This window comes from Coenobita brevimanus, chromosome 114, assembly GCF_032717465.1.
Source record: "Coenobita brevimanus isolate Jiangsu-jjx chromosome 114, ASM3271746v2, whole genome shotgun sequence".
NCBI classification, from domain to species: domain Eukaryota; kingdom Metazoa; phylum Arthropoda; class Malacostraca; order Decapoda; family Coenobitidae; genus Coenobita; species Coenobita brevimanus.
In genome coordinates, this window is record NC_137067.1 from 5,982,533 (window position 1) to 6,008,684 (window position 26,152).

A 26,152-nucleotide genomic window follows, 5' to 3' on the forward strand; every position below is an offset into this window, starting at 1 on the left:
TGTCAATTCTTACATTCAGATCACCCATCACAAACACTCTATAGCTCCTGGATATCAGTCCTACCATTTCAAGGACGAATGATGAAGTTCAAATAAACTTAATGAAGACAAACGAAACAACAGAGTGCAATGGGAAATTCAGTGTATGTGAATGCATATGAAAAAATGGCTGCAACACACTTCTGTCAGAATATGCAAAGCTGTTTCTATTTTCCAAATGACAGCAGATCTGTGTTATAATGCATTAGATAGACTGCAGACACCGAATTGGAAATGTTTTAATTATTACACCCTCACAAAAGCAGTGTGAAAACTGTAATGTTTTGCTCGTCGTGATTGTGTCTGTGGCTAATAGTAAACACAAACATTTATTGATTTTTACAAAACTTGGTGTAAGAGGTACGGAGCCACCAAAGAACTGGCCAATTTTTTTTTAGAGTAAGAGGTCGAATGTCAAGGTATTGCAAGATCAACATAAAGTGTTATCTGATTTACAACAAACTTGGTGGAATGAAGACGGTAAGGCAAGAATGAATGAAGTCAGTTTTGAAAACAATCAGTGAGTTATAGGACAAGGTCAAATTTAAGCCTGTTTGTGTTTCTGTGTCGAGGTAACAGGCAGCCGAGATATGATTAAGGCTAAACTTGGTGGAAGGACCGAAAATCATACGAGAGGTTGACCTATTAATTTTGAGAACAAATTGACAAGTCAGGTTGCCATAAAGTTTATAATCCGATTTTGTCCAGAGAACAAAGTGACAAACGTCAAGGTTGCCATAAAGTTTATAATCCGATTTTGGCCAGACTTTGTGAAATGGCTGAGGAAAAGTCAAGATAAACATTTTAATATTCAGTAGAATCACTCAAAAATCAAGGTCAGTGGATAAGGTTCAAGATCAATGTTACATAGGACGTCAACTTTAACTGTTTCTTGCAAATGAAACTGAACTGGGATTTCTTCTTGAATAAATATGGGATGTAAACTGGGATATCACAGGTCTCAGTGAAGCTCGAAGACCAGGTGAACCTTTGCACAGAACATTCAAACGGCCATGTACTGTGCAACATAGACAAACACAAAAAGAAGGGACATGATGTAGAACTCCTGGAAAATAAATACTTAGGTGGCATTCTGGATAATTCCTTGGTGTAAAGGCAAGAGAAACAGAGCTAATAATACAGCTGAAGAAGATATACAAGACAAAATTAATCCAAGCCTGTGAACGCCATTTGGTTCTGATGACAAAGCTAAAAAAAAAAAAAAATGATGTAGAGGATGCTATGACAAACCATGGAACCCTCTGTATAGTTTTGATGGGAGATTTTAATGTAAAGGTAGGCAAGGAAAAGGTAGGTGAGACCACAGTATGGAATTTCTGTATGGGTATATGGAATAAGAGACAAAATACTGGTGGAGTCTGCAGAAAGGAACAGATACAGGGTGAAGAATATCTTGTTTTAAAATAAAAAAAATTAAGGGGGCTTGGAAGGGAACACTTGGCAAAACAAAGAATGCAGTGGATTTCCTTCTCATTGCCAAATGACATAGTGCTACAGTGAAAACAGCAAATTTAGGAACCAACCACATAATGATAAGTAGCTGAGTAATACTAGATCTCAGGTGCGAGTCTAATCCAGTGGAACAACCAAACCTTATAACAATGAGAGAGAAGGCAGTTTAGTTTGTTAATTCAGAATATGAACTCGTTGTTAAGGGATATTGACACATAGCAAATTAAATAAACTTCATGAAAATGGTTAATAAAGCATCTGTGGAAGTTAAAAGGGAGATAGGAAACCTTAAAAAATGAGAAGAAACTCTCAAAGAGGGCAAAAAAATCCAAAGAAAAAAAAAACATGATCATAAAGGAAAAGGAGATTACACAGAAGCATCTAAATTAAAGAATCATATAAACAGGTAGAAGAACTGGGATTTTCAAAAGTTTAACACCATCAGAATTGAGGAAATTTAAAAAAAAAAAATGAAGGGAACTTGAAGGAAATCAAGAGGAGGCCTGGTATAGGAAGAACCCAAATATTTGCTCTGACAGAATTAAACAGAGGGGTAAACAACCAGGAAAAATTAAATGATAAAAATAACAGCATTTTATGCAAAGCTTTACAGCCGTTGTATCATTATAGATGAATAACCTCAAGATAAAGCACTGTTGGACACAGTGATGCCCATTATTACATTAGATGTAAGGAACACTTTGTGAGGAAGGATAAACGTTATGGCAGGAGATGATAATGGTCTTACAATTTTTTTTCTTTTTTATGGTGCAGGTGGCTATACAATTGGTAAACAAGGGAATCTAATCGGCCATACCACGTTGAGTACACCGCTTCCCGTCCGATCAGCGAAGTTAAGCAACGTTGGGTCTGGTTAGTACTTGGATGGGTGACCACCTAGGAACACCAGATGCTGTTGGCATAACGTTCTCCCTACGTGTGTGGGGTTGGTGGAGGATTAGTGCCCCTCTCTGTAAAACAATTAACTCTAAGCCCTTGGCCACCCCGTTTGGGATACATGGCGTCTGGCAATGATGATGATTAGAAGTCAAGTCAGTGTGCTAATTATGGACAAACGTGTTTATTTCATTCACAAAACGTGGTGATGGTAAAAACCAAAGGAATATCGTCCAATTAAGCATCTTCCTCTTGTATACAAGCCTTTCATGAAATCCTAACAGCCTGAATTACATAGTTCAACACTAAAAGCAAACCAACCAAGAGAACATGCTTGATTTCCTAAAGCTATTCGACAATAGAGCATAGTCATGTTATTAATCAAGTGACTGAAAAAAACTCAGACTATAGCAAACCTTTTAGCATGGCATTTATTGATTATGACAAAGCATTTGATGTAGGTGAATCAACCCAAGAAATTAGAGCAATTCCTGGATATGGTGTAGAAGAAAGTTATGTTAAAACACTGAATATTTGTAATGATAGTACTGCTATCATATAACTCCATAGGGATGACCAGAAAATAATACCACAGGAAGGTGTCCGACAAGGTGATGGATTGTCAAAGAAGTTGTGCGGCATGACTAGGGGACATTTTTATTAAATTAACCTGTGATTAAAAGGGAATCTACATCAAAGAGCAGGAATTGAACAAGTGTAGATTTGCTGACACTATAGTTCTTTTCAACGAAAAGAGGAACTACAAGAGATGATAGTCGATCTTAACAGGAGAAGTCTGAAGACTGGCTTGAAAATACAGTATGAAGCTAAAACCGCTTTCTTAACCATGTTTAGACCGTTCCAGTAAAAATAGTAGATGAAAAACTAGAAGTGATGGGGACTATGTATCCCTACGACAGACAGTTCAGGCAAATACAGTCCTTGGCAATGAGAAACAGAGAAGAACAGGAGGGAGATGGAAGGGTTTTGGCAACGAATGCAGCTATGTGAAGGATAAGCACTTGTCATGTCATAAAAGATTATTATAAACTCAGTGTCTTCTGTTTTTACTCCGAGTCGGAAACGTGGAGGCTAACCAGATTCTGGAAGAGTAAACTTTTGTACGTTCAGATAGGAATGGAAAGCGTTATGTCTGAGATCACATGGAGAGAGAGAGAGAGAGAGAGAGAGAGAGAGAGAGAGAGAGAGAGAGAGAGAGAGAGAGAGAGAGAGAGAATGAATGAATAAATAAATAAATAAATGAACAAGCTAGTACCAGGCAACTACGGCCATTTGGCACTAAGGCAGAAAACGTAAGACGATCATTTCTGGTAGGTGTTGTAAAGGAAAAAGATCAGACAGCTGAGAGTATACGAGTACGCGATAGAAAGGACATAAGACGAGTAACAGAAAAGTGACGGAATTCACCAAGGAGATCAGGCAGTGAGGGCGGGCGGCCTAAATCACGAAAGAGAGGGGAAGAGCACGACAACGTTCAATCGAGAGTTGGGGACAATCAATTAGAAGATCCGCTACGAAGTCGAGCCTGACAAAATGAGCAAAGAGGAGGTGCCTCATTGGATATCAAATAACCATGTGTAATGCGCGCATGTCCTAAACGCTAGCGTGCTAACGCAGTCTCCCACCGTCTGTTAGAGTGGGACCCAACAAAAGGTAACTAGCTTCATTTTGGTGGCAATCCTGTACAACCACCCCTAGATTTCAAAGACCAATGGGTTGGCTGAGGGGATGGACCCTGGGAAAGAAGGGGCACTAAGGGAATCTGTGAAAACAACACAAGATGAGATCGGAGAAAAAATATATATTGAGCGACAACCAAAAGATCATACAATTTTGCAGTGAAGACTCTCGTGGCATCAAGGAGACGCGACCGCCATGAACTGTCGGGAATTAAAACAGCAAAACTAATGCCATCGAAAGATTTGGAACCATCTGTACATATAGGAGAAGCAGACGAATGACAAGACAGATGACTAAAGCAGAGGGATCGAAGAATGTATGGGGAGTTGGAGGACTTGGTGGCAGGAAGGACAGACGAACAGATAGTAGGGGGTGGAATGAGCCACGGAGGGAACATACAAGGTCGGGTTGGAAGTACCTGAAAAGAAGGGAGAGACAATGAGTGGGACAAACTAACTACCCTATTAGAAAAAGAGTACTGCTGATATACATGGGTGAAGGATGAAGACGCTGGGAGGACTGTAGGAAGGAATCCAAACGAGGAATGTTGATGAAGCCTATAATAACATCGAAGGGTCAGTTCATCACAACGATGCGACAAAGAGAGCAGTCCAGATTCAGGTTACAGGGTCTGATGGAGTGGAACAGAATGCCCCTAAAGCAAGACGAGGTCCCTCGTGATTAACAACATCTAACTTGCGAAGAATGGCAGAGGACGTCGAAACATTAGCTGTACAACCAAAATCTAAAACGGAGAGAACCATGTTGACATTTAAACGTAGAAGAAGAGAGCGACCAGAGCCTCAATTGAGATAACTTAAGGCCCATAGTCTTCAGGCCCATAGAAAGACTTAAAGTCCATAGAAGCTAAGCCTCTGAATAGCAGATGTCTTTACAATTGCAATATGTGAAGACCGTGTCAACCGAGAGTTAAAAGACAGACCCAAGAAGGTAACAGCAGCAAGGTAGGTAACAGGGGTGTCATAAAGATAAAAAGGCGGTTGTGGAATATTACGCAGCCTAGAAAACATTGCGGCACAGGATTTAAATGACGTAAAACGAAACCCGTGAGAAGTTGCCCAAGTGCACACAGCTATTATCACTGAATGTATATGATAAGGGAGATAAAATGCATCAGCATAGATAAACTGCAAAGTCATCAGCATATAAGGAGGCATGAATCCCCAAAGGGAGAGAAGAGGTAATTCCGTTGTTCATGACGAGGAAAAGAGTGGTAGCGTACTCAGAACACACCCCTTTGGGACACCCTCCATCTGTGGGAAGGAGTCCAAGAAACTATTACAAACACGCACCTGAAAAGTTCGAGCTCTCAAAAAATTACCCAGAAGGACACCCAAATTACCATCTATCCCAAAAGTGGCTAAAGTTTGAAGAATGTTGTACTTCCACGTAGTGTCTTTGGCTTTCTCAAGATAAAAATACTGCAAGAATTGACCGCTTGTGATGATCCAATTTCATCAAGGGATCCGGAGTACTGCGCCCCATGCGAAAACCATATTGGAAATCAGACAGAAGACTCTGAGATTCTAAATACCACACCAAACGAGCATTAACCATCCGTTCAAGGAGATTACCAATGCAACTGACATGGGCAATTGGTCTATAACCTTGAGGAGAATGACTAAGCCTGCCAGGCTTTAAAAAGGAGAGCAAATATGCCTTCCTCCAGTCAGTAGGGAACACCCCATCTGACCAGATCCAGTTATAAAATGATAAGAGAAAGAACAACTCCAGTCGAGGAAGGTGCTTTATCATCTGGTAATGAACACCATCAGGGCCCTCACAAGTGTTACCACAAGCCTGGATCCCAGACAGAAGCTCGGACATCCAAAAAGCAACGATATATGGCTCAACAGATGAAAAAGTGAAATTCACAGGAGTACGTTCAGCATCTTGTTTGTATTGGTGGAACTCCCGGGAGGGGTGGGATCCTTTGCTAATCTCATTAAAATAACTCCGAGGAATATCAGCTTCCCTAGCAGGATCTGCAACAGACGCACCATGGACGTAAAGTGCTGGATTAAGTACTGAGGCTGGAGGAGTAGAGCATTTGCCCGAAAATCTGCGAATACGATTCCATAGGACATGAACTGCCGTAGAAGTAACAGAGGACACATAAGATGACCAACAAGACTTTCTGGTATCTCTAACTGTCCTGCAAAACATGGCACTGGCCTGTTTAAATTCAAGGAAAGAAGATTGACGGCCCGGAGTATTAATTCTCTGATGGTGTGTTCTCCATCGTGCCTGTTTGACCCAAAAGGCTCTAGGACAATCATTGTGGATCACCAAGGAGCGAGTTGTGTGAGGGATGGAGGCCAGTGAGGCAGCCAGCACAAAGTCCGTAAAATAAGAAACCATATCATCAATGCTAGCAAAGGTTGAGGGATCTAAACGGGGATTGAAAAAAGAAAGGAAAGCATCCCACTTGTCACGCTCGAAACACCAACGAGGGAGATGAGGAACAGGCGAATAGTGAGTAAAATGGAAGAATGATCACTTACCAACCAATCATCTGACATAGACCATTTAAAATCTAGAAAGAGATGGTGAACAAAGAGAGATTTATGAGAATCTTGATGTGTAAAGGAGCCAGAATTAAGAATATGGAAGTTTTGATTAGAGAGAGAAACTTCAAGCAAACGGCCTCTAGTAGTAATAGTACTGTCAACCCATAATGGGTGTCTGCAATCAAAATTGCCTAATAAGTAGATGGGCTGAGGTAAGAGAGACAAAAGATGGGAAAGCTCGGGAAAATCTATAGGGATGGAAGGTGACAGGTCGAGGGAAATTACAGTAATCCAAGGATAAAGGAAAGGCCTCACCACAGTACACTTAAGTGACAAAGAAAGTGAATTAAATTCATTAAATTCGTAAGGAACTGTAGTTGATGATTCTGTAATCAAAGTAGGTGTACTGACATAAACATAACCTGGAATTTGAGCACTGGGAGTAGGAAGGAGGGTCTCTTAAGGCATACAACCAAAAAACAATATTGGGCAAGAAGGCATCGAAGGTCGGAGAGATTCGAAAAGAAGCCTCGAATGTTCCACTGAAGGAAAGCCATAATACTAAATCAAAAACTTAAATATGAAATGATATTTGCAATATACACTGAACTGAGAGCAACAACTACCTCGATTGGTAACAGACAGAGACGGAAGTAGGAACGTAACTAGGGGAAGGTAAAACTGGGGGTGTAACATTGCTAGGAACAATAGAAGGGATACGAGGTATTGATGGATCAGAGGGAGGGGGAACAGGAGTAGATGGAAGAAAATCTGAGACTGGATGCACTTCTGCAGATGCTAGCACGTTTTGTAAAGGTCTTCTTGAGAAACTAGACGTAGAGGCAATCGGCCATCAAAAGACTGATGGGGGAAGGTAGAAGGTGGACGAGACTGGGCACCATGGGAAGGAGTCGGTGACAAAACTGCGGGGACGGAGGAAGTGGATGATGCAGATGAGGGGAAGGAGCACTAGGAGCGGGAGCTGCTGAGGAGGTGGAAGAAGCCCTGACTGACCAACGGACGCCGTCTGAGTACGAGGAACGATCCTCAAAACCTATGCTATGAAAAATTTGACATGCCTCCCTAGGTGACATCGGTTCACGTCCACGAATATGAGAAACTTCATCCTCAAACATGCAGGTGCAAGAAGAATGGATGTAAGTTGGATGACCACCACCGCAATTAAAGCAACAGCATGCAACAGTGGAGCAATCTGCTTTGACATGACCAGGCTGAGCATGTATACTGTAGGACAAATAGCCAATGAACAACACAATTTACTGGGATGACCACAACGCCAGCAACTTATGGCAAACCCTTCTCTGTATCCCCCTCCTTTATACTCATTTCAAAGCCAAAAATGGCTGTTGTGTATACGCAATGACTTGTCTTGCTCTCGTGTTCCTGAACATTCTTCTGGATTCTTTACTCTCTGGCTTCAGCTCTCCTGTCATTCTCTGACAAAATACATCTGCACTGTTTAACTATCTCCTAATTCTACTCACTATGAAAAATTCATTGACTATTTACTTCTACGATGGAACTCACTCTATCCATTTCTAGAAGATTTCAGTGTTTACCACCACCTTTGGCTTTCCTCTTCTTTCACTGATCTACCTGGTGAACAAGCCTACATCTTTCCAATCCTTAATGACCTAGTGCAGCTGGTACCCGTATCCCTGACCGTCTTGGAGAGAGTTCCAACATACTTCACCTCTTCCTTACAACTAACCCTCCTGCTTAAGTTGTTAATCCTTCCTTTCCGTTGGGCTCCTCTGATCACAACCTCATTACCTTAACCTGTCCTTTCGCTCCAATACGGCCTGTGAACCCTCCAAAGAAATATCAGTTGTGGCACTTTGGAGCTGCTGATTTGGAGGTCCTCAGGCAGTACTTCTTTGATTTTCCCTGGAATGATTATTGTATCCATGGCCGGGAGCCATCCGAGTGTGCCTTGCACAATATGGAGGTTATTCTCTCGGGCATGGAAACATACATTCGTTTCACATATCTTTTGATTATTGCAAAAAAAGCCTTAGCTTAATCACACTTCTTCTCATGCTGTCCACACAACAAGGAGAAGGCCTACAAAAGGTACAGGAGCCAAACCATCCCTGAATCGCACTTTTTTTTATTTTTCTACCCGGAATCGTGCTAAGTCTGTTCTTCACTTTGCTAAAAACAATTTCATCTGTACTAAATGTTCTGTACTCCCCAACTCGAATTCTTCCCGCTCCTTCAGGCACCTTGCCAAAAACCTTTCAAACAACTTTACCTCACCATACTTTCCTCCTCTTTTCTACTCTGATGGCTCTGTAGCTATTTCCTCTACTGATAAAGCAGATCTCATTGTTCAGACTTTCTCCTCCAGTTCCACCTTAGATGATTCCGGTGCTGTTCCTCCATCACTTCTGCCCTCCGACTTCTTCATGGTTGACAGTAAAATTTCTTCAGCTGATGTATTTTCTGCCTCACTGCCCTCCAATACTAACAAGGCATATGGGGCTGATGGGGTCCCTCCTGTTGTCCTGAAGAACTGTGCTTCTGTGCTTACACACTTCCTACGTAAATTCTTTTGCCTTTGTCTATCAACTTGTACCTTTCATTCTTGCTGGAAGTTTGCTCTCATTCAGCCTGTCCTAAAGAAGGGTGACCATTCCCAACCCTGTAACTATTGCCATATTGCTTTAACATCCTGTGTCTCAAGAGTTTTCGAGTGTTCTTAACAGAAAAATTCTGAAGCATCTCTCCTATCACATCCTTCCTTCAGATCGTCAGGCGATCTCGCCTACGTTCACAACCTTCCTCCAAAATGTCAGGCGATCTTCTCGCCTAGGTTTCAGACTCATCATCCTCCTTTCGGGACTTAGGCGAAAGCTTTGCCATTGCACTTGACATCTCAAAGGCTTTCGATGGAGTCTGGCATAAATTTTAAATTTCCAAACTGCCCTCTTACGGTTTCTATCCTTCTATCTGTGCCTTCATCTACAGCTTCATTTCTGGTCGTTCTGTAGTTGCTGTTGTTGACGACCACCATTCTTCTTCTAGATCTACCAACAGTGGTGTTCCTCAGGGCTCTGTCCTATCACCAACTCTCTTCCTTTTATTCATCAATGACCCTCTAAGCTGTACATCTAATCCTATCCACTCATATGTTCATGATTCCACCCTACACCTTTCCATTCGGTTACTGCAACGTCCATCTCAGCAGTTACTTCAACAAACAAAGGATGATGCTATGGCACACCTAATGTCTGACTTGGCTCGTAACTCTGTCTGGGTTAAATATAATCTTGTTGTTTTTAATGCATCAAAAACTCTTTTCTTACACCTATCAGCCCAACAAAATCTTCCACAGGAGTACCCAGTAATGTTTAATAATATCCAGCTCAATCCCGCATCATCCTTAAACATACTTGGGGTTTCATTTTCTCGAGATTTATCATGGAAAGACAAGAGATGAGCTGCGCTAAGCCGACTCTGTATCTTCTTTACCCCTACACAGTTGTTGACTTTATTCATGGGTTTTATTCGCCTGTGTAGAGTTCAACGCACATGTGTGGGAAGACTCCCCACATACAGCTCTTCTCAATAGGGTGGAGTCAAAGGCTTTTCGTCTCATTAACTCTCCTTCTCTTACTTGCTCCCTTCAGCCTTTCTCTCATCGCCGCACAGTTGCATATTTATCTCTTTTCTATCCCTTCCTCAATGGTCACTGCTTCTCTGAACTGTCCGCTTGCATTCCTCCACCTTTACAACGGACGCTTAGCACCCGTCTAATAACAAACTCTCATCCCTTTTCTGTCCAACTCTTTAATGCAACCGTTACTCCAAGTCCTTCATATGTGCATCAGGTCAACTCTGGAACTGTCTCCCTCTCTCTGTATTTCGTACTTCCTATGATCTCCAGTCTTTCAAATGCAGTGTGTCCAGGCATCTCGAAGTGAACAGATCTTGAATTTGGCTCTGTTGTATCTTTTTGTGTGTGTGTGGAAGAAACGGTTTGTGGCTCCTGGCCTTTGGTTCCTTCTTCCTTGCATAAAAAGAATAAAGTCTGTCACAGAGAGTTTCATACCACCAATAACAGCATAACTGGGAAGCGACCGTGAATCGAACGTGATCTTGGCAATATTAATAGGATGCGTTCGCCTTCCACATAATGGAATGCTGTAGCAATGAACGGATAGCACATCATAACCCAACTCCTGTAGGACGGCCTGAATATGTGGTGAACAGTCAGAAAACCCTGTCACCCAACTGAATATACAGAGGAACTGCAACGGTACCAGTAATAGAATTGAGGCGCAAATTTCCGAAAGTCAGAATTGGAGCACCGGTAGTATCCAACAGAGAAAGCATAGCATCATCCTGGGCTTTATTCTTGGCAGTAATAATACGAGACCCATCACGCAGGGAACGAAATGTCACATCTTTCACTATACGAAGAAGCAGAATTATATGGAAATCAATTATCCATTGCACGGGGGGCACAGGGAGGAATGGCGAAATACTTAGTCCAGGTCTGCGTGTCGAAAAAGGTCGATGTAAATGAAAAACGAGGTTTTGAAGGAATGGAAGGACGGGGGTGAGAGGAAAAAAACAGTAGGTGAACTTGGACCGAGCGGGATTCGAGGCAAACGAAGCAGGTGAGGAGGCAGAACTTGGGATATAAGGTTCGAGGGTGACCATGAGGGAGGAGGCGGCAACAGAAGAACTAACTGTGACATCGGGAACAGCCTGTGGAACTAAGGGAAGTGATGATGTATTTACTGGACTGGTTGAGCAGTGGTCAATCGGAGTGTCCTTAAATCGGGTCCGAGGTCGTCAGGGTATCAGACGGGGGAGGTAATGGTAAGGGGGCCTCTCCCGAAGCCTCCTCATTCAAAGCTTCGAGCTCCAAAATGAAGCCTTGCTAAGAGAAGCAGGCATACTGGCATAGACATCCGCACCCTGCCAAGGCTTGGTGTGGACTGGGGAAGGAGACTTGCAGTGAACTTCATTCTTGTTGTCTTGGTGTGACGTAATTATTCCACACGTTCTCGTTCAGTGGCCAGGATGACAGAGAATGTGTTGTTGGTACAACTAACATAAAATTTGGTATACCGTGAGTACACGTAAAGGGAGTATTAATAATGATGTCAAATCTATTATGGCTTGGGTGAAAAGACGTTAAACAAGTAAGTAAATTCAGCAAATGCTGACTAAAAACCAACCAAGAGATATGTAAGTATATCCACATCCAAATTTTTTAGCAGGTCAACTGTGCATGATTCACAACATTGTTTCGGTATTTCTTTACTATTACAAAGTAAGTGTGGACTGCTGATGGTTGGCAAGTATCTTTTAGATAATTGTTACATCAATTTTTTCAGTAGGAAATAATGATACCGCTGGGTGAGTGATGGTAGACGCTGTTCCACGACGTATACTTCCTTGTTTTAAATGGCAGTATTATAGATAAACACAGCATATTTATTGTTTTAACTGTGAAGCGTCTCAATAACAAAGCATGTTAATCAATCCCAACCCTGATAACTTCCCCCTTATTCCTTAAAAAAATAACGTGAACTTGTAACGCGGAAAAAAAATTCCACACTAGCGTGGAATGACGTCCTTCTGTCCACGTTCATGTTCGTCATTCATTTGTTTTGCCACATTAACAGACGAAATTCCACAAAAAGGCAACGCTGAGAGAGAGAGAGAGAGAGAGAGAGACAGAGAGACAGACAGACAGACAGACAGACAGAGACAGAGAGACAGAGACAGAGACAGACAGACAGACAGAGACAGAGACAGAGACAGACAGACAGACAGAGACAGAGAGACAGAGATTCGTGGATTAGAGAACTGACTAAAACAGATGTTGTAATCAGTATATCCAAATACCAAAAATGGATGTAAACAGGTCACGTCCTTCGAAAAGCGGATAAGAGGTGGACAAACAGGATAAAGGAGTATCAGCCCACAGTTGGAGTGAAAGAGACTGACGGAGAATAGGATGTCAAGATGAGATAAAGTGATACTCTGGGACTGGATGCAACAGACTAACAGTGAATAATTCAGCATGGAAAAAAAAAAAAAAGATGAAAGAAGCCTACACCCTGCGGTGAATCGACTCAAGATAATGTTGATGATGATGACGGAATAGCTGTGATGATATTGATGCTTATAATGACAACGGTGCTGATTATTATTATGATGACGGTGGAATGGTTGCTGGTAAGCTATATTTGAAGGGATTCGGTTTGGGGACAGTCAGTCAAAGGCCAAAGGCACCGGGCAAGATCAAAGTTCGACCTGTGTGTGAACAAAACAGCTTTGATGTAATTTGCACCAAACATGGTGGAATGGTCGACGGTAAGACAGGGAGATGGCCTCTTGTTTTTTATAACTGTAGGTCAAAGGTAAAGTCAGATGGCAAAATTAGCTTGATAAATTTTTATCCGATTTAGATCAAAGGCAAGGATAAACAGCTTCAGTTCTGAGAACATTCAGTCAATGGTAGGCCTATAGGTCAAATGACATGGTCAAGTGCTCCACCCTAAAATTTAAAGTTTTTATGCGGCTCAGACCAAACTTCGAGGAGTAACTGAGGGATCGCCGAGGGTGAAGCGATTCGTTTTTGAGAAAAATATGTCAAAGGTCGAGATCACAGGGCAAGATCAACTCAAACAGATTGGATCCGACACGAATCATATTTACTGGTAAGGTTTTCGGGTCTGACAGGAATAAAATAATTCGATTTAAGAAGAGTCAGCCGACGAGGAATATCTCAGGGTAATGACGAATGCTCGTCCATTACAAGTTATTGTAGAACAAGGGTACTGAAGTCTCTGAGTGCTCCAACATGTTCAAGCTAGTCATTATTCATATCGTATGTTACTTTCATGGTTTCTTTTGACCTTGTATAAGAAGCTATGGCTGGTAGTATTAAACTACCTCTTCCCACGAGCAAGCTCTTCGTCGCTCCAGCCGTAGTTTTAAAGCGAAGAGGTTCCTCGTACGGCTAGCAAAGAGGTGTCTCGGGGTTGAAAGTACTAGAATATGAAGCAGGAGCATCACCCGCCTCTTCCCAAATATCTTCGTATCTTTTTTTATACTGATATCATATTCATGTAACCAGTAATTAGTACCTTTACATTCACGAAATGCATTTGCAATTTTTTTTAAATGTTTGTTGTTATTTCTTTTGTGTGATATTATCTTTATTTATAGATTTTTAGGAGACTGGTGCTACCTTTTTATGATCAAACTACTGCTACATGCACTGTTACGTACACGACCCAGTCGTTGACTTATACCAATTCCCAAGTTACCTGGGTCTCATACTGTGGTGATCCAGGCAACTTCACAGCTTACCTCCAATATCGCTTTATCTAACAGACTTGTACACCATTCCACTTTCCATTACTGTCTTCAGAAAGGAAGCACGAGATATGATTTAAGGCCGTGGTTAGATTACTGCCATCGCCGCTAAATTCTAGCTGCCGTAATCCTAATCACTTCCTTTTTACGGTAGCCATAACTTAACCTAAATAACCTAACCTATTTCTAACATAGGTGAAAAAAAAGAAAAAAAAAAACGACCGCTAAATTCTAGTTTAAGCTGAACTGTAGCAGTATTAACCTAAAGCTAACCAAAACTGACCTGACCTAACGTAACCTATTTCTAACCTAACTGAACCACCAAACAAAACAGCTAAATTCCAGCTGCCGTAATCCTAACCGTGGTTAGAAGTACGGAAGTTGCCGCTAAATTCTAACTGCCATAATCCTAATCACGGCCTTAAGTTATACCACGTGCTTGCCTTTCTGAAGACAGTAATGAAAAGTGGAATGGCGTACAAGTCTGTTAGATAACCTGACCTGACCTAACCTATTTCTAACCTAACTGAAACACCAAACAAAACTGCTAAATTCTAGTTGCCGTAATCCTAACCACCATTGGATCCCCTCTCAAGTGTTAAAGTATCAAGTATTAAAACTATTTCCTACCATTGGACTGATTCGGAGACGTTGTTTATCAGATTTAGCATATTATTTTCGCAATATATCACACGAGACAGTAAAAATAAAACAGATGACGGAAAACTTGCGCTCCTCCGGCTTACCAATCTCATGATTTCTCTCCCAGCGAGCACCCCCGTAGCATACCAACCCTTCCGTAGTCTCCTTCTGGGAAGAGGCTGTTTGGCCGGGGTTTAAAGGTACCAACTGGGAAGAGCCTCTTCACGAAGATGCCTCGCTATAGGCTTTCTATTTTATGAAGGTGGTTTGGGTGGGGCCCCCTAAGACCTCACACCGCTAGCTTTGTTGCCACACTACCGCCACACACGTGCTTCTCTCCCCCCCCTTCTCTCTCTCTCTCTCTCTCTCTCTCTCTCTCTGTCACTCATATCTATATTTATATTAACTACTTCTGTTTTTATATTGTTTATTTTTTCTCTTGTTTTGAATTTTGATGGGCAAGCTTCCATGGCGGGAGACTGACTGAATATGAGCCGCACACACAAGGCTATCTCTCGTGTCACCCCACTTGAGGACGTCGCAAAAGCAACGGCGACAAGTGTTTCCAGATTTATACTATAGTATAGTTTTTTTTTAATTACATCTATACAGAGTATTTAAAATTCATTTATAAGTAGTTACTAACTTAAAATAGGAGAGAGAGAGAGGGAGAGAGAGGTGAGCAGGCTTAATTACACGTGTGTGGCGGCGGTGATGTGGCAACAGAGCTAGTGGTGTGAGGTCTTATGCTGCCCCACCCAAACTGCCTTCATAAAATAGAACGACTATAGATGGGGAAGAGGTTGCTTAATACTACCAGCCTATGCCTTTTAGCCTTCATGCTATGTGTGTAGGTGTTAAGAGGGGGTACCCATCATTCATTCGCTTAATGTGGTGCTGCTGACTTCTTCCTTCATGCCTATTATTCTTTTTCTGTGTCTGTCCACATTTTTCCCAATTTCTCCCTTCCTTTCACTACCTATTATTCCTCTTTCCACATCAGGTGGCTCAACACTGAGTGACAAGCCAAACTGTTTTCTGTAACGCAGGAAACCATTTACAAGTGGGTGGTAACCATAAAGCCAAATAACGGGGTGACGTGGAGGCTAGTATGGAGCCCCTGTCACTTGTGTGGAGAGATACAAATATGGCCTCTACCCAGGAACCAAATCATCATACTAATCTCCGTACCTCGCTGTGGTGAGGTGCTGTCAGCCTCGTGGGAACATCAGTTCACTACACAGGGCAGCCCTGCAGGGGTTGTTGCTTGCCTGCCGCTGATGGTTCCGTTCGATCAGACAGAATGAGGTTGATCTACAACAACAAAGTGTTTCCCCGTGTTCTTGTTACGATTACCCTAGAGCTGCACCTAATATTTTTTGTGCTGCAACCAGTTATGTCAAAAGTAAACAAATTCAGAGGAATGGGGGAAAGGTGAAGGGAGAACGTGTGCTTTTTTTCCTTCAAAACATACCGGGTTTAGGTGGAAGCCTAATTTTTTTTAGAGTGTGGGCTATCGTGGGCAACTCTACGGGTGGTACTGAGGCGATGCACACCCTATTGACCTGGCAAACCTGTCTCATCTCTCTCCCCAGTTCCTTCCCATTTTGGGTTGTGATGGAACAAGGTCCCTGCTATGTTCGCTTGTATCTCTTTTATTGTAGACTCCCGGGTTTAGCTAAGCTTGGATCCTCCTGTTCTAGTGATGTTAGGATTACACAGAGACCACGCTAGGTTGTCTGTGGCTGGGTAGAACTAGTGTAGTGATTTAACTTGGCTCTTTTGTATTACACTGTAAGTAACTGAATAAATGTACGAGCTTATCTCAGGCGTTGCTTTCCTCCATGTTAAAACTACGTGATGTATCACAGGAAGTCAAGCCTGGAATATGATACCTCCTCCATGATTGCCATCAGGCCCCGAGCTGTGGCGGAGATGATAATATGATTACCTTTTTGTAGATATTACCTTTTTCAGATGCCATTTTTGGTGGTTATACTGTACTGGGTGGACTTCGGTCTTTTTTAAAACTACATGCATACATTAACTGACATTTTCTTAAACACTGTCTTTCTTAAAGAAAAGAAAGAAAAAATAGCAATGCATGGTTTTAAGTTGTATTTAAATTCTTGCCTTGGAACACGTGTTTTTTTTTTTTTCAATTCTGTGCATTCTACATACAGACAATGCAAAGTTAATTTTATAAAGACAGTTTTATTTTTAAGGTTGCATCTAGATTCCCTCGTTTGAAAATCCCCTTCAGCATAAAATCGTCTGGTAGTATGAAGAGTAAAGAATACGTCATCGGATTAAATGGGTAAAAATTGAGTGCATAAGGGTGAAAGCAAACCCTTAATTTTAGTCATTAAAGGAACTGCTGTAATTATTAAGCGTAAGCCGCCAACATTCCACATTACAGAGCGTGGTCCGCAACGATAGACAGCGGTATGTATGACGTATCCTGGCATCAATCCGAGCCTCAGAAATTATCGTCAGAATCCTGACACATGTTCTATAGTTCATCCTGTCTCAAGGGATGACCATTTTCATTTTAGCTTCTTAAGTACAAGAGCAGGATTTCCTTTCTGTTTATTTCTATCTCCGGGCAGCTTAATCGAGCTCAAGAAACATACTTCAAACTAGAATGGCACTCAGTAGAGCGCATACCTCCGCCATGAACATCCATGCAATATTCACTGAAAGATTTACGAAAATGTAAAAACGCCTATCTCGCAAAGTTAAAGAAAATGAAAAAAAAAAAAAAATCCTGGATCCGCACCTTTATCCGGATCCGCACCAAAATTTAATGGAGTCTATTCTAGGCCAAAGCCCATTCTTCTTCCAAGTTTCGTGGAATTCTGTCCAGTAGTTTTTGTGTAATCTTGCTCACAAACCAATCAACAAACAAACGGACAGGGGTGAAAACATAACCTCCTTGGCGGATGTAATAAGTGGACTTGGAACATGGATAGAACCTACGGAAACTCTTTCAGTACCAATTTGCTCTCGTACCTCGAATAAATTGTTTAACAGAAATTATATAATATAGAGCTGTATTCTAGGTCTGGTGGGAAGCTTAGCATTTCATCCATGGCGATTTGTTTTGCAGATCAGAGCATTACAACATTTTTACATAAACTACGTCGCATTAATGCAAACAGGTTGCATCGATAACGTGCACTAAGATACCCAAGTGCAATATGCAAATAAATATTAGAACCCTCAATATGGCATCCTCGGCCTGAAGATGCTGATCAGGTTCCTATTGGACGTTGTAGTAGTGAAAATGAAGCATGTCTCAGCCAGTTCGAAATGTCGGTAATTTTCTCATTTCAGCCCATACATGACTCGGCGATAAATCTTTGGTTTTCTCTTATTTTGTATGATTCGTTTGATTTTTACCTTTTGTCCCTCATTATGGTAATGTCATTTTATATTAATTTCTTTCTACATCTAGCGATTTTGTTCAGCTTAGATGACTTTTCAGACTGGAGGGTTTAGATGAGTGTTCATCAGCCTCCTTAATACAAAAATATTAGGTGGAAGCAGTATGAATGTACTGGAATACCATGTCACAGAACTGACGTGCTCAAGAGCAAGACCAGCCGTCCAAATGAGGACAAGTTTTCTATGGAACTCTGCAAAGAAAATGGGATATTTAGGGAAAACTGTAAGCACTGATGTTACAGTGACAATTTAGTATGGCTACCTTTTAGCAAGGCTCCGCGATCTTCCTCAGGGTCAGCTCTCTCCCCATCTCTTTGGTTTCCTCCCAGGTCGAAGCCCACAACATTGCCTTGCAGAATTACTTACTCACCTCACATGCTCCTCCTGTACAGCCTTCATTGACCTCAAAGCTGCATTCGACGACCCGAAACGTGATGTCATCCATGACAAACTTGCCCACCTGGGTGTCTCTGGCCACCTGTTCTACTGGCTGAAAAGATATCTGCCCCATCGTCACTCTCGGATTCTGTTTTGTGGGGCGGTTAGTGTTTACTCACCCATCAATCTTGGCACACCTCAGGGTGGGGTACTTAGCCCCTGTCTCTTCAGTCTTCTCATGAATAGACTCCTCCGTCTTTTAGGTCCAATCCCTGGTTCCTCTCTGATCCTAACCTATGCTGCATCCACTTGCCTTTTCCCGTCACTCTTCAACGTCTCCTATTTAAGATTGACCAGGCTGCATCTGCTTGTGGGTTGATTAACAACACTACCAAAACAAAACTGTTTACTCTATCTCTCATTCATAGGCTTGCTTGTACAACCATAACCCTCCTCGGCTCTCATCCTGAGATAGTACACTATTATACATACCTCGGAATTGCCCTTTCTTCACTGTTTAACCCCTCCCACTATGTTTCCACTATTTTGCACCTGCCTCCACCGCAGACTTAAACTCCTTGGCACGCTCACTTGTGGCTCGCATGGAGTTAGCATCCTCGTCGCTCAATCATTATACCTGTTATATATTCGCTCCCTTCTTGATTATCATGCTATCCCTCTCTCTTGTTCCCCCAGCACGGCTCCGACCACTTGAAGTGTACAAAATCGGGCGATGCATCTCATTCATCTCTGCCACAGGTCTGCCAGAGTAGTCAACATGCTCCATGAACTCAATCTGTGTCCCATCACCAATTGCATCCATATGCTTGGCATCTGCCACACAGTGTCTGACCACATTTCCGTCTCCTGCTCCATCCTTTTTCACCCAACTGGTTGACATTCTGCCAGATTCCATTCACCTAGACAGGATCCGGCATACTCACATGCCAGACCTGGCATCCTGGCTAAAAATAATTCGTTTGGCACTCAGCTATCCCCTCCAGCTTTCTGGCCTTGATCCCGCCAGAATCTGTGCTGATCTTGTCACTCCCATCCCTACTGACCCTTTGCTCCCTACCTGGGCACGTACTACTCCTGCTGTGCACCACACACCTTCTGCCACTGATTCTGACCGTTTACCAATCCCTTCACAGCTCTCCATCACTGAAACCCTAAACTCCGAAGCCCTCACCTACCCTTCTCATCCTATTCATGTCTACACTGATGGTTCTGTCCTCGTTAACGGCCGGGCTGGAGCTGCTTGCATTGCCTTTACTATCTCTGCTTCCCCCGTCTTCTCCACCTCCCACCGACTTCCCAGGTGGGCCAGCAGTACCCAGTGTGAACTATCTGCTATACGCTCTGCCCTTGACTTCCTTCTTTCTCATCACCTACCTGGTCTCATCACCAGCGATTCCCAAGCTGCCCTTGCCCTAATTCTCAGTACTCCCCCCCCCCGACTCCCTTCCCCTCTCTTCGCCTCCCTCCACTCCCGTCTTCATCAGGCTTATGCTCTTGGTCTCAGGGTTTCTTTTATTTGGATCCCAGCCCATGTTGGTCACATCCGCCACGACCAGGCAGATCGCATGGCCCGAGCTGCCTGTAACCTCCCCCTAGCTGTCAACCGCCTCCCTGTGTCCACGACAATTGTCCAGATAATCCTTCTCGAGGAGTCCAGGGAGGACCTAGCCCTACGTACCGATGCTGAACGTATCACTAGTGTCACCATCCAGCATTATGACACCCACCGTGGCGTGAGACACACCTATAGCAATCACCCTCCCTCACCCACTGCTGTGAAGTGGCCGTCGCCCGCATTCGCCTGGGGTATCGCTCCCCAGCGGAAATCACCGGACGACCAACAGTCAACAGGCCATGTAAACTCTGCAAAAATCCCACAGATGAAGTATTATCCCATCACATCGTTAACTGCCCAGTTATTGCCCCCTTCAGACCCCCTGGACTCTTGTTTTCTGCGCTGTGTACCTACTTCACCACATCTTGATGTACTCGCAGGCATTCTCACCCTTCACCCCGACTTCCTTTCATTGTAATGCCCTGGCGCTGGGACAATGGTGTAATATATATATATATATATATATATATATATATATATATATATATATATATATATATATATATATATATATATATATATATATATATATATATATATATATATATATATATAATGTATATATATATTATGTATATATATATATGCATGTATATATTATGTATATATATGCGAGCCTGTGTGTGTGTGTGTGTGTGTGTGTGTATGTGTGTGTTGTCGCACACGTACACATCAGGTGCATGTGCACGTATTGTCTTTGATCTGGAATTTTTAATCGAGGTAATTTTATAATGCATATTGTTTTTCTCTATCTATCTACCTGTTTATGTGACTGTATGTATGTATTTAGGGTGTACATGTGTGTATATGTCTCCCTGAAAATGTGTATTTGAATACATCATATATATGTGCATGTAGCACACGTATATGTATGCACGCCTGTACACATACCCATATCTTTGTACATGCGCACCTATCCTGTACAAACAGTATGTCTATGGCTACATGTGCGTGAATATATACATATATGTATAGATAATACGTATATGCATGTGTGCTTATGTGCCTCTCTGCATACTTGTACATGTATGTACCACTTTGCTCATCACAAAACATGTAATGATAATTACTGCAACAACTTTGTACCATGCATGTGCCATCGTATATTTTTGTTCATTATTGTACTTGTAATTATATATTTTTTTTTATGTGAGGAAGAAGGAACCAAGGGCCACGGTCCCGCAAAATTGCTCCTTCCAAGAGAAAAACAAAATACAAGAGAGAGCCAAATTCAAGATTCGATCATTACGAGATGCCTGGACACACTGCGTTTGAAAGACTGGAGATCATAAGAAGCAGGAAATACAGACAGAGGGAGACAGGTCCAGAGTTGACCAGTTGCATAAAGGAAGGACTGGGAGTAACGGTTAACTCTTGCATTAGAGAGTTGAACAGAAAAGGGATGAGGGTTTGCTGCTAGACGGGTGCTACGCGCCCGTCGTAGAGGTGGAGGAATGCATGCAGACAGTTCAGAGGAGCAGTGACCATTGAAGTAGCGATAGTACAGAGATAAAGATGCAACAGTACGGCAAAGGGACAGAGGTTGAAGGGAGTCGGTAAGAGCAGGAGAGTTAATGAGACGAAAAGCCTTTGACTCCACCCTATTGAGAAGAGCTGTATGCGGGGAGCCTCCCCACACATGTGAGTTGAACTCCACACAGGGGCAGATAAAACCCCTGTATAGAGTCAACAATTGGTTAGGGGTGAGGAAGGAACGGAGTCGGCTTAGCACACCTAATCTCTTGGAAGCAGATTTTTCAAGAGATTTAATATGATCTTTCCATGATAAGTCTCGAGTAAATGAAACCCCAATCATATTCAAGGATGATGCTGGATTAAGCTGAATATTATTAAACATTAGTGGGTATACCTGTGGAAGATTTTGTCGGTTTGATAGGTGTAAAAACTGAGCCTTAGATGCATTAAAAACAACCAGATTATTTTTACCCCAGTCAGAGATACGAGCCAAGTCAGACATTAGGTGTGCCATAGCTTTCTATGCCTTAAGGTACCGATTTTTTTCCTCTTTCTCTCAAGCATTCCTCCCTGCTTGGCCTTCAGGGATAATGTTTCCCAGAGTGTTGAGGTTTGTACTGAATGGTAAACAAAGAACCTAAACAAATAAAAAAAAATAACAAAATTACAGTCTTAACCTTACCTTGGTCATGAGCAGACGTGTGAGTACGCCCTACCCTGGTGGTGGTCAGGGTAATGGGTATCCTCACTCCGTGCTGTGCATTTAGTGTTATTAATACCCGGCATGATCAGGGTCGTGGGTAAGGGCAAGCTCAAAGCGAAACTCAAGCATGGTCCCAACCCTCCTGGTCCCACAACACAAACTGCTACGACAACCAGTGCTCCCCCCCCAAACCCCCCGGGCTGCTGCACACCGTCCCACACACTTCCCTCTGGATATCAATGAACGTAGTTTGTCGTAGTTCACTGTTGTTCACCGCTTCTGCCAATATCGATGAGCGTCGCCGTAGATAGTCGTAGTGAGATAGGGAGGTTGGTTGTAGATCATTGAAAAAAATAATAATAATAATCAGAGGAGCCGTGTTTTGACATTAAACCATCTCATACCTAACCAGCTTAGCCCTAACAAACGTTAACTTACCATATTACTTTATTTTGTTTGGGGGGATGGCGAGGGTGAGACGTTGCACTCTTTTCTCGAGGCATTCAATCCAACATTGCCAGTATGACTGAATGACCAATCATACCGGGGGAAAAAAAAAAAACGCCCCCAGGAGACAGTGCCCTGCCACGCTGATCGAGGATCTTACAGGACACACGGTAGGATGGGAGATTTGGCTCCAGTGCTAAAGTCGCGATTGTTCCACCTTGCCTGGGGTGCACAGCACTAGTTGGTGTAGCTCCCACCAATGTCGGACTGAAGGGGTTAAAGTACCCAAGTGTCTGCAGTGGCGACGTAATTCATCTGGGCTTTGGCAGGAGACTAACGGTAGTTTACTTGATACAACAGTATTAGCATCAGTATGGCTAGTACAGCTAACACTTACTGTACCCTTCAATAATTGTATGGCTAGTACAGCTAACATTTACTGTACTCTTCTATAAGTGTAATCGAAGTGCAGTTTCTCATTCCGTACGTTAGTTTATTATTCTTATAGGTGTGTCTTCTCTAGCATTATATTCCAACTCATGCCATGCTATTTTATTCAGCTGAGAGGGAATCACAGAAACCTAGTACCATTACTCATCAGATTCTTTTCTGGTCAAACCACTTATAGTACTCTTCCACTGAACGTCAAACTACTTTATTTAACTAAGTGTCAGCGATAGGAACATAATTGATAATACGTTATAATGTTCCCGGTTGGAATAACTTTGGTATTCTGTTCCAACTAACAACGGATAACTTTCTTCACTAGTGAGTGCATCAAACGAACCCGAAAATGTTAAGCAATTTCCTCCAGCTCTTATTTTCTATAAGTATACTTCCCATACCAAACCGGAGTAATAAATTCGGATACAGTAATACATTGTTTAACTCTGGGGCAGGTATGGCCAGGTTGCAATCATGCAGACTCTTTTTAAAGAAAATAATGAAATTTACCAAGCCTTTTGAAAGTGGTGGATGGCATTCAATATGGAAAGTATGAAGTCTGGAGAACTGAAGTTGCTCAAGGTTGGGCCGAAACTATTACATCTCCCGAATTAATAAGTTTTCCACTAGGGAGTTGAAGTGTTCCATTTGAGCAGTTTAACAGCACAGGAAAAAAAAAAATGTGGTGTTTTTGTGTTAAATAGCTAATCTCCATTGTCTTCCATTTAAGTTCACGGCAGACAAATTAGGAGGTTAAGGGGCGCTGTGGTGTTGATGTGGATATGTCGGATAGCATTAGCAACAGCACCTTATGATAACTTGGCCATATGGAACGGATGAAAGATGAGAGGTTGACTGGGAGAGTGAATGCGAACGATATGAGTGGGGGAAGGGAAGGAGGAGACCGAAGATGACATGGAGGGATGGGGTGCAAAATTATGTAAATGAGAATGATACGAGTTAAAAAAAAAAAGGAGGGGGAAACATGATGGAGTAGGAAAGGGTGACGTGAAAAAGATTACGTTTATGGCCATCCCCTCTGATATTATGGCATGTTCACCTCTGTCAGCCAGTTACATATTAACCAATTTCCCATCGTTTCATATATTAGCCAGTCCTGCACTTACTGTATATTACTTACGCAGAGTTACGGACATCACTCTACATAATACCCAAACAGTTGTTAATCTTACGTACTCTGAGAAGCTAAGTTATTGGATTTCGTTTGTCACTTCTCATTGTCCCGTTATTCATTGCACTGAACTGAATATCTTTTCTTCTCTGCAAGTGTACTCATAGCAAGTTCGGGGCTGTAAGGCAATGTGGACGGTATTCTGATGGAGTTTTTTAAGTCAAGTTGTCTAGTTTGCATTTTTTTAAACTGAATATTAGTGGAAGTAATGTATATTTGATTTTTATAAATCATGGTTGAGTTACACTACAGTAATATTTTACTGAACTCTAGTCACATTTCCATATGTATCTCAACCTACTTTAATAACTGCACCATTTGTAATACCAAATTATTTCCTTGTACCCCGTTCCCAAAAGTTTTAAAATCAATTTAGGAAATAATGTGCAAGCAAGCGAAGTTCATTGTCCGCGTATGTGCGTCAAATTACAATGAGTGGCCCGGCCGCGTTTTTTTTTTTTTTTTTTTTTTTTTTCGGGAACAATTAGCCATTCAGTCATATTGGTATCGGCGAAGCGAGTTCAGCGAGAAATTATTCGGCAACGACACACTTTCGCTCGGACGTAGATTAAAGAATTCGGCTAATCAAACCATAAAATCATCAGAAAAGCCGCATTTTCACATTAAACCAACTTACACCTAACCAGCTTAGGCCTCACCTAAAGTTAACCTGCCATTTTGTTTGGCAGGATGACGAAGGTGCGACGTTACCGAATTTTTTCTCGAAGCACTCCATCAGATGTTGTCAGTATGACTGGATGACTAACTGTACCCCCTCCCCCCCCAAAAAAAAAAAAAAAAAATGAAGCCTGGTCCAGCCCAGCCCGACACGTCTGTCACACTTTTCAGAGGCTTTTAACTTATTACCTAATAAAGCAAGGTCAGCGATTTTTTCTCTAGACGCTAGGTCGATTAACTTAGTATTGTATTTACGATCCACAATATCATTATCGTACAAGAACACTGTGCGAAAGGTAAAACAGTTACAAAAATTCGCTCTCTTGTTATGCGTTAAAACACTCTTCGTACTGATCATAAAAGCTTCTGTATTTCACTTAATCACACATTCGCCCGCGCGTTCACCTAAATAACGGTTAAATGGTTTAACGAAACTGTAATAAATTACTTCGAATTTAAGTTAATTCAAACTCTCTTTGCGACGATCAGTCTTGTAGTACTTACTGAAGTCACTAAGTAGGTCACAGTCCCGGAGACCTTGCATTATAAGTGATGTATGACCGTCCTACGCACAGGCACCTTCTTAGTGGATCTTCTGTAATAATAATAATAAAAATAATAATATTAAAAATAATAATCATCATCATCATCATCAGAAGAAGAAGAAGAAGAAGCAGACTACTAATACTAATGATGACGATGATGATGATGATGATGATGATGATGATGACGTTAACGATGTTCATATAATAATAATAATTATAACAATAATAATAATATAATGTTTACTGACCAGGAAAGTCATACAGTATTTAGAATATAACATAATATCCCGGTTCACCGTTTGAACTAAGCCTTATTTTGTTGGAACATAAAAAGTAAATTATTAAAAATCACATCAAAATATAATTTAAAAAGTATATACAGTATAAGTTTATGGCTGATTATGATAAGCCGCTTTAAAATATATGGGATACCTGAGTTCTTACACCATGACGTTCTACATCTTACAGCATGCAATAAGTGTTTACGTCTTCTTGATATCCTGCCATGTATATTGTGCATACTTCGAGGAAATAGATGACTGTGTTCCTGTGATGTAA

The 26,152-nt window shown here is 41.9% G+C and overlaps 1 non-coding gene across 1 annotated transcript; it reads left to right on the plus strand.

The window, feature by feature from the left end:
• Window positions 1–2,315: 2,315 nt before the first annotated feature.
• On the plus strand, window positions 2,316–2,433 carry LOC145418485 (5S ribosomal RNA). The gene has a single exon (XR_013900702.1). It is a non-coding gene; the product is annotated as a 5S ribosomal RNA (ribosomal RNA).
• The last annotated feature ends 23,719 nt before the right edge of the window (window positions 2,434–26,152 follow it).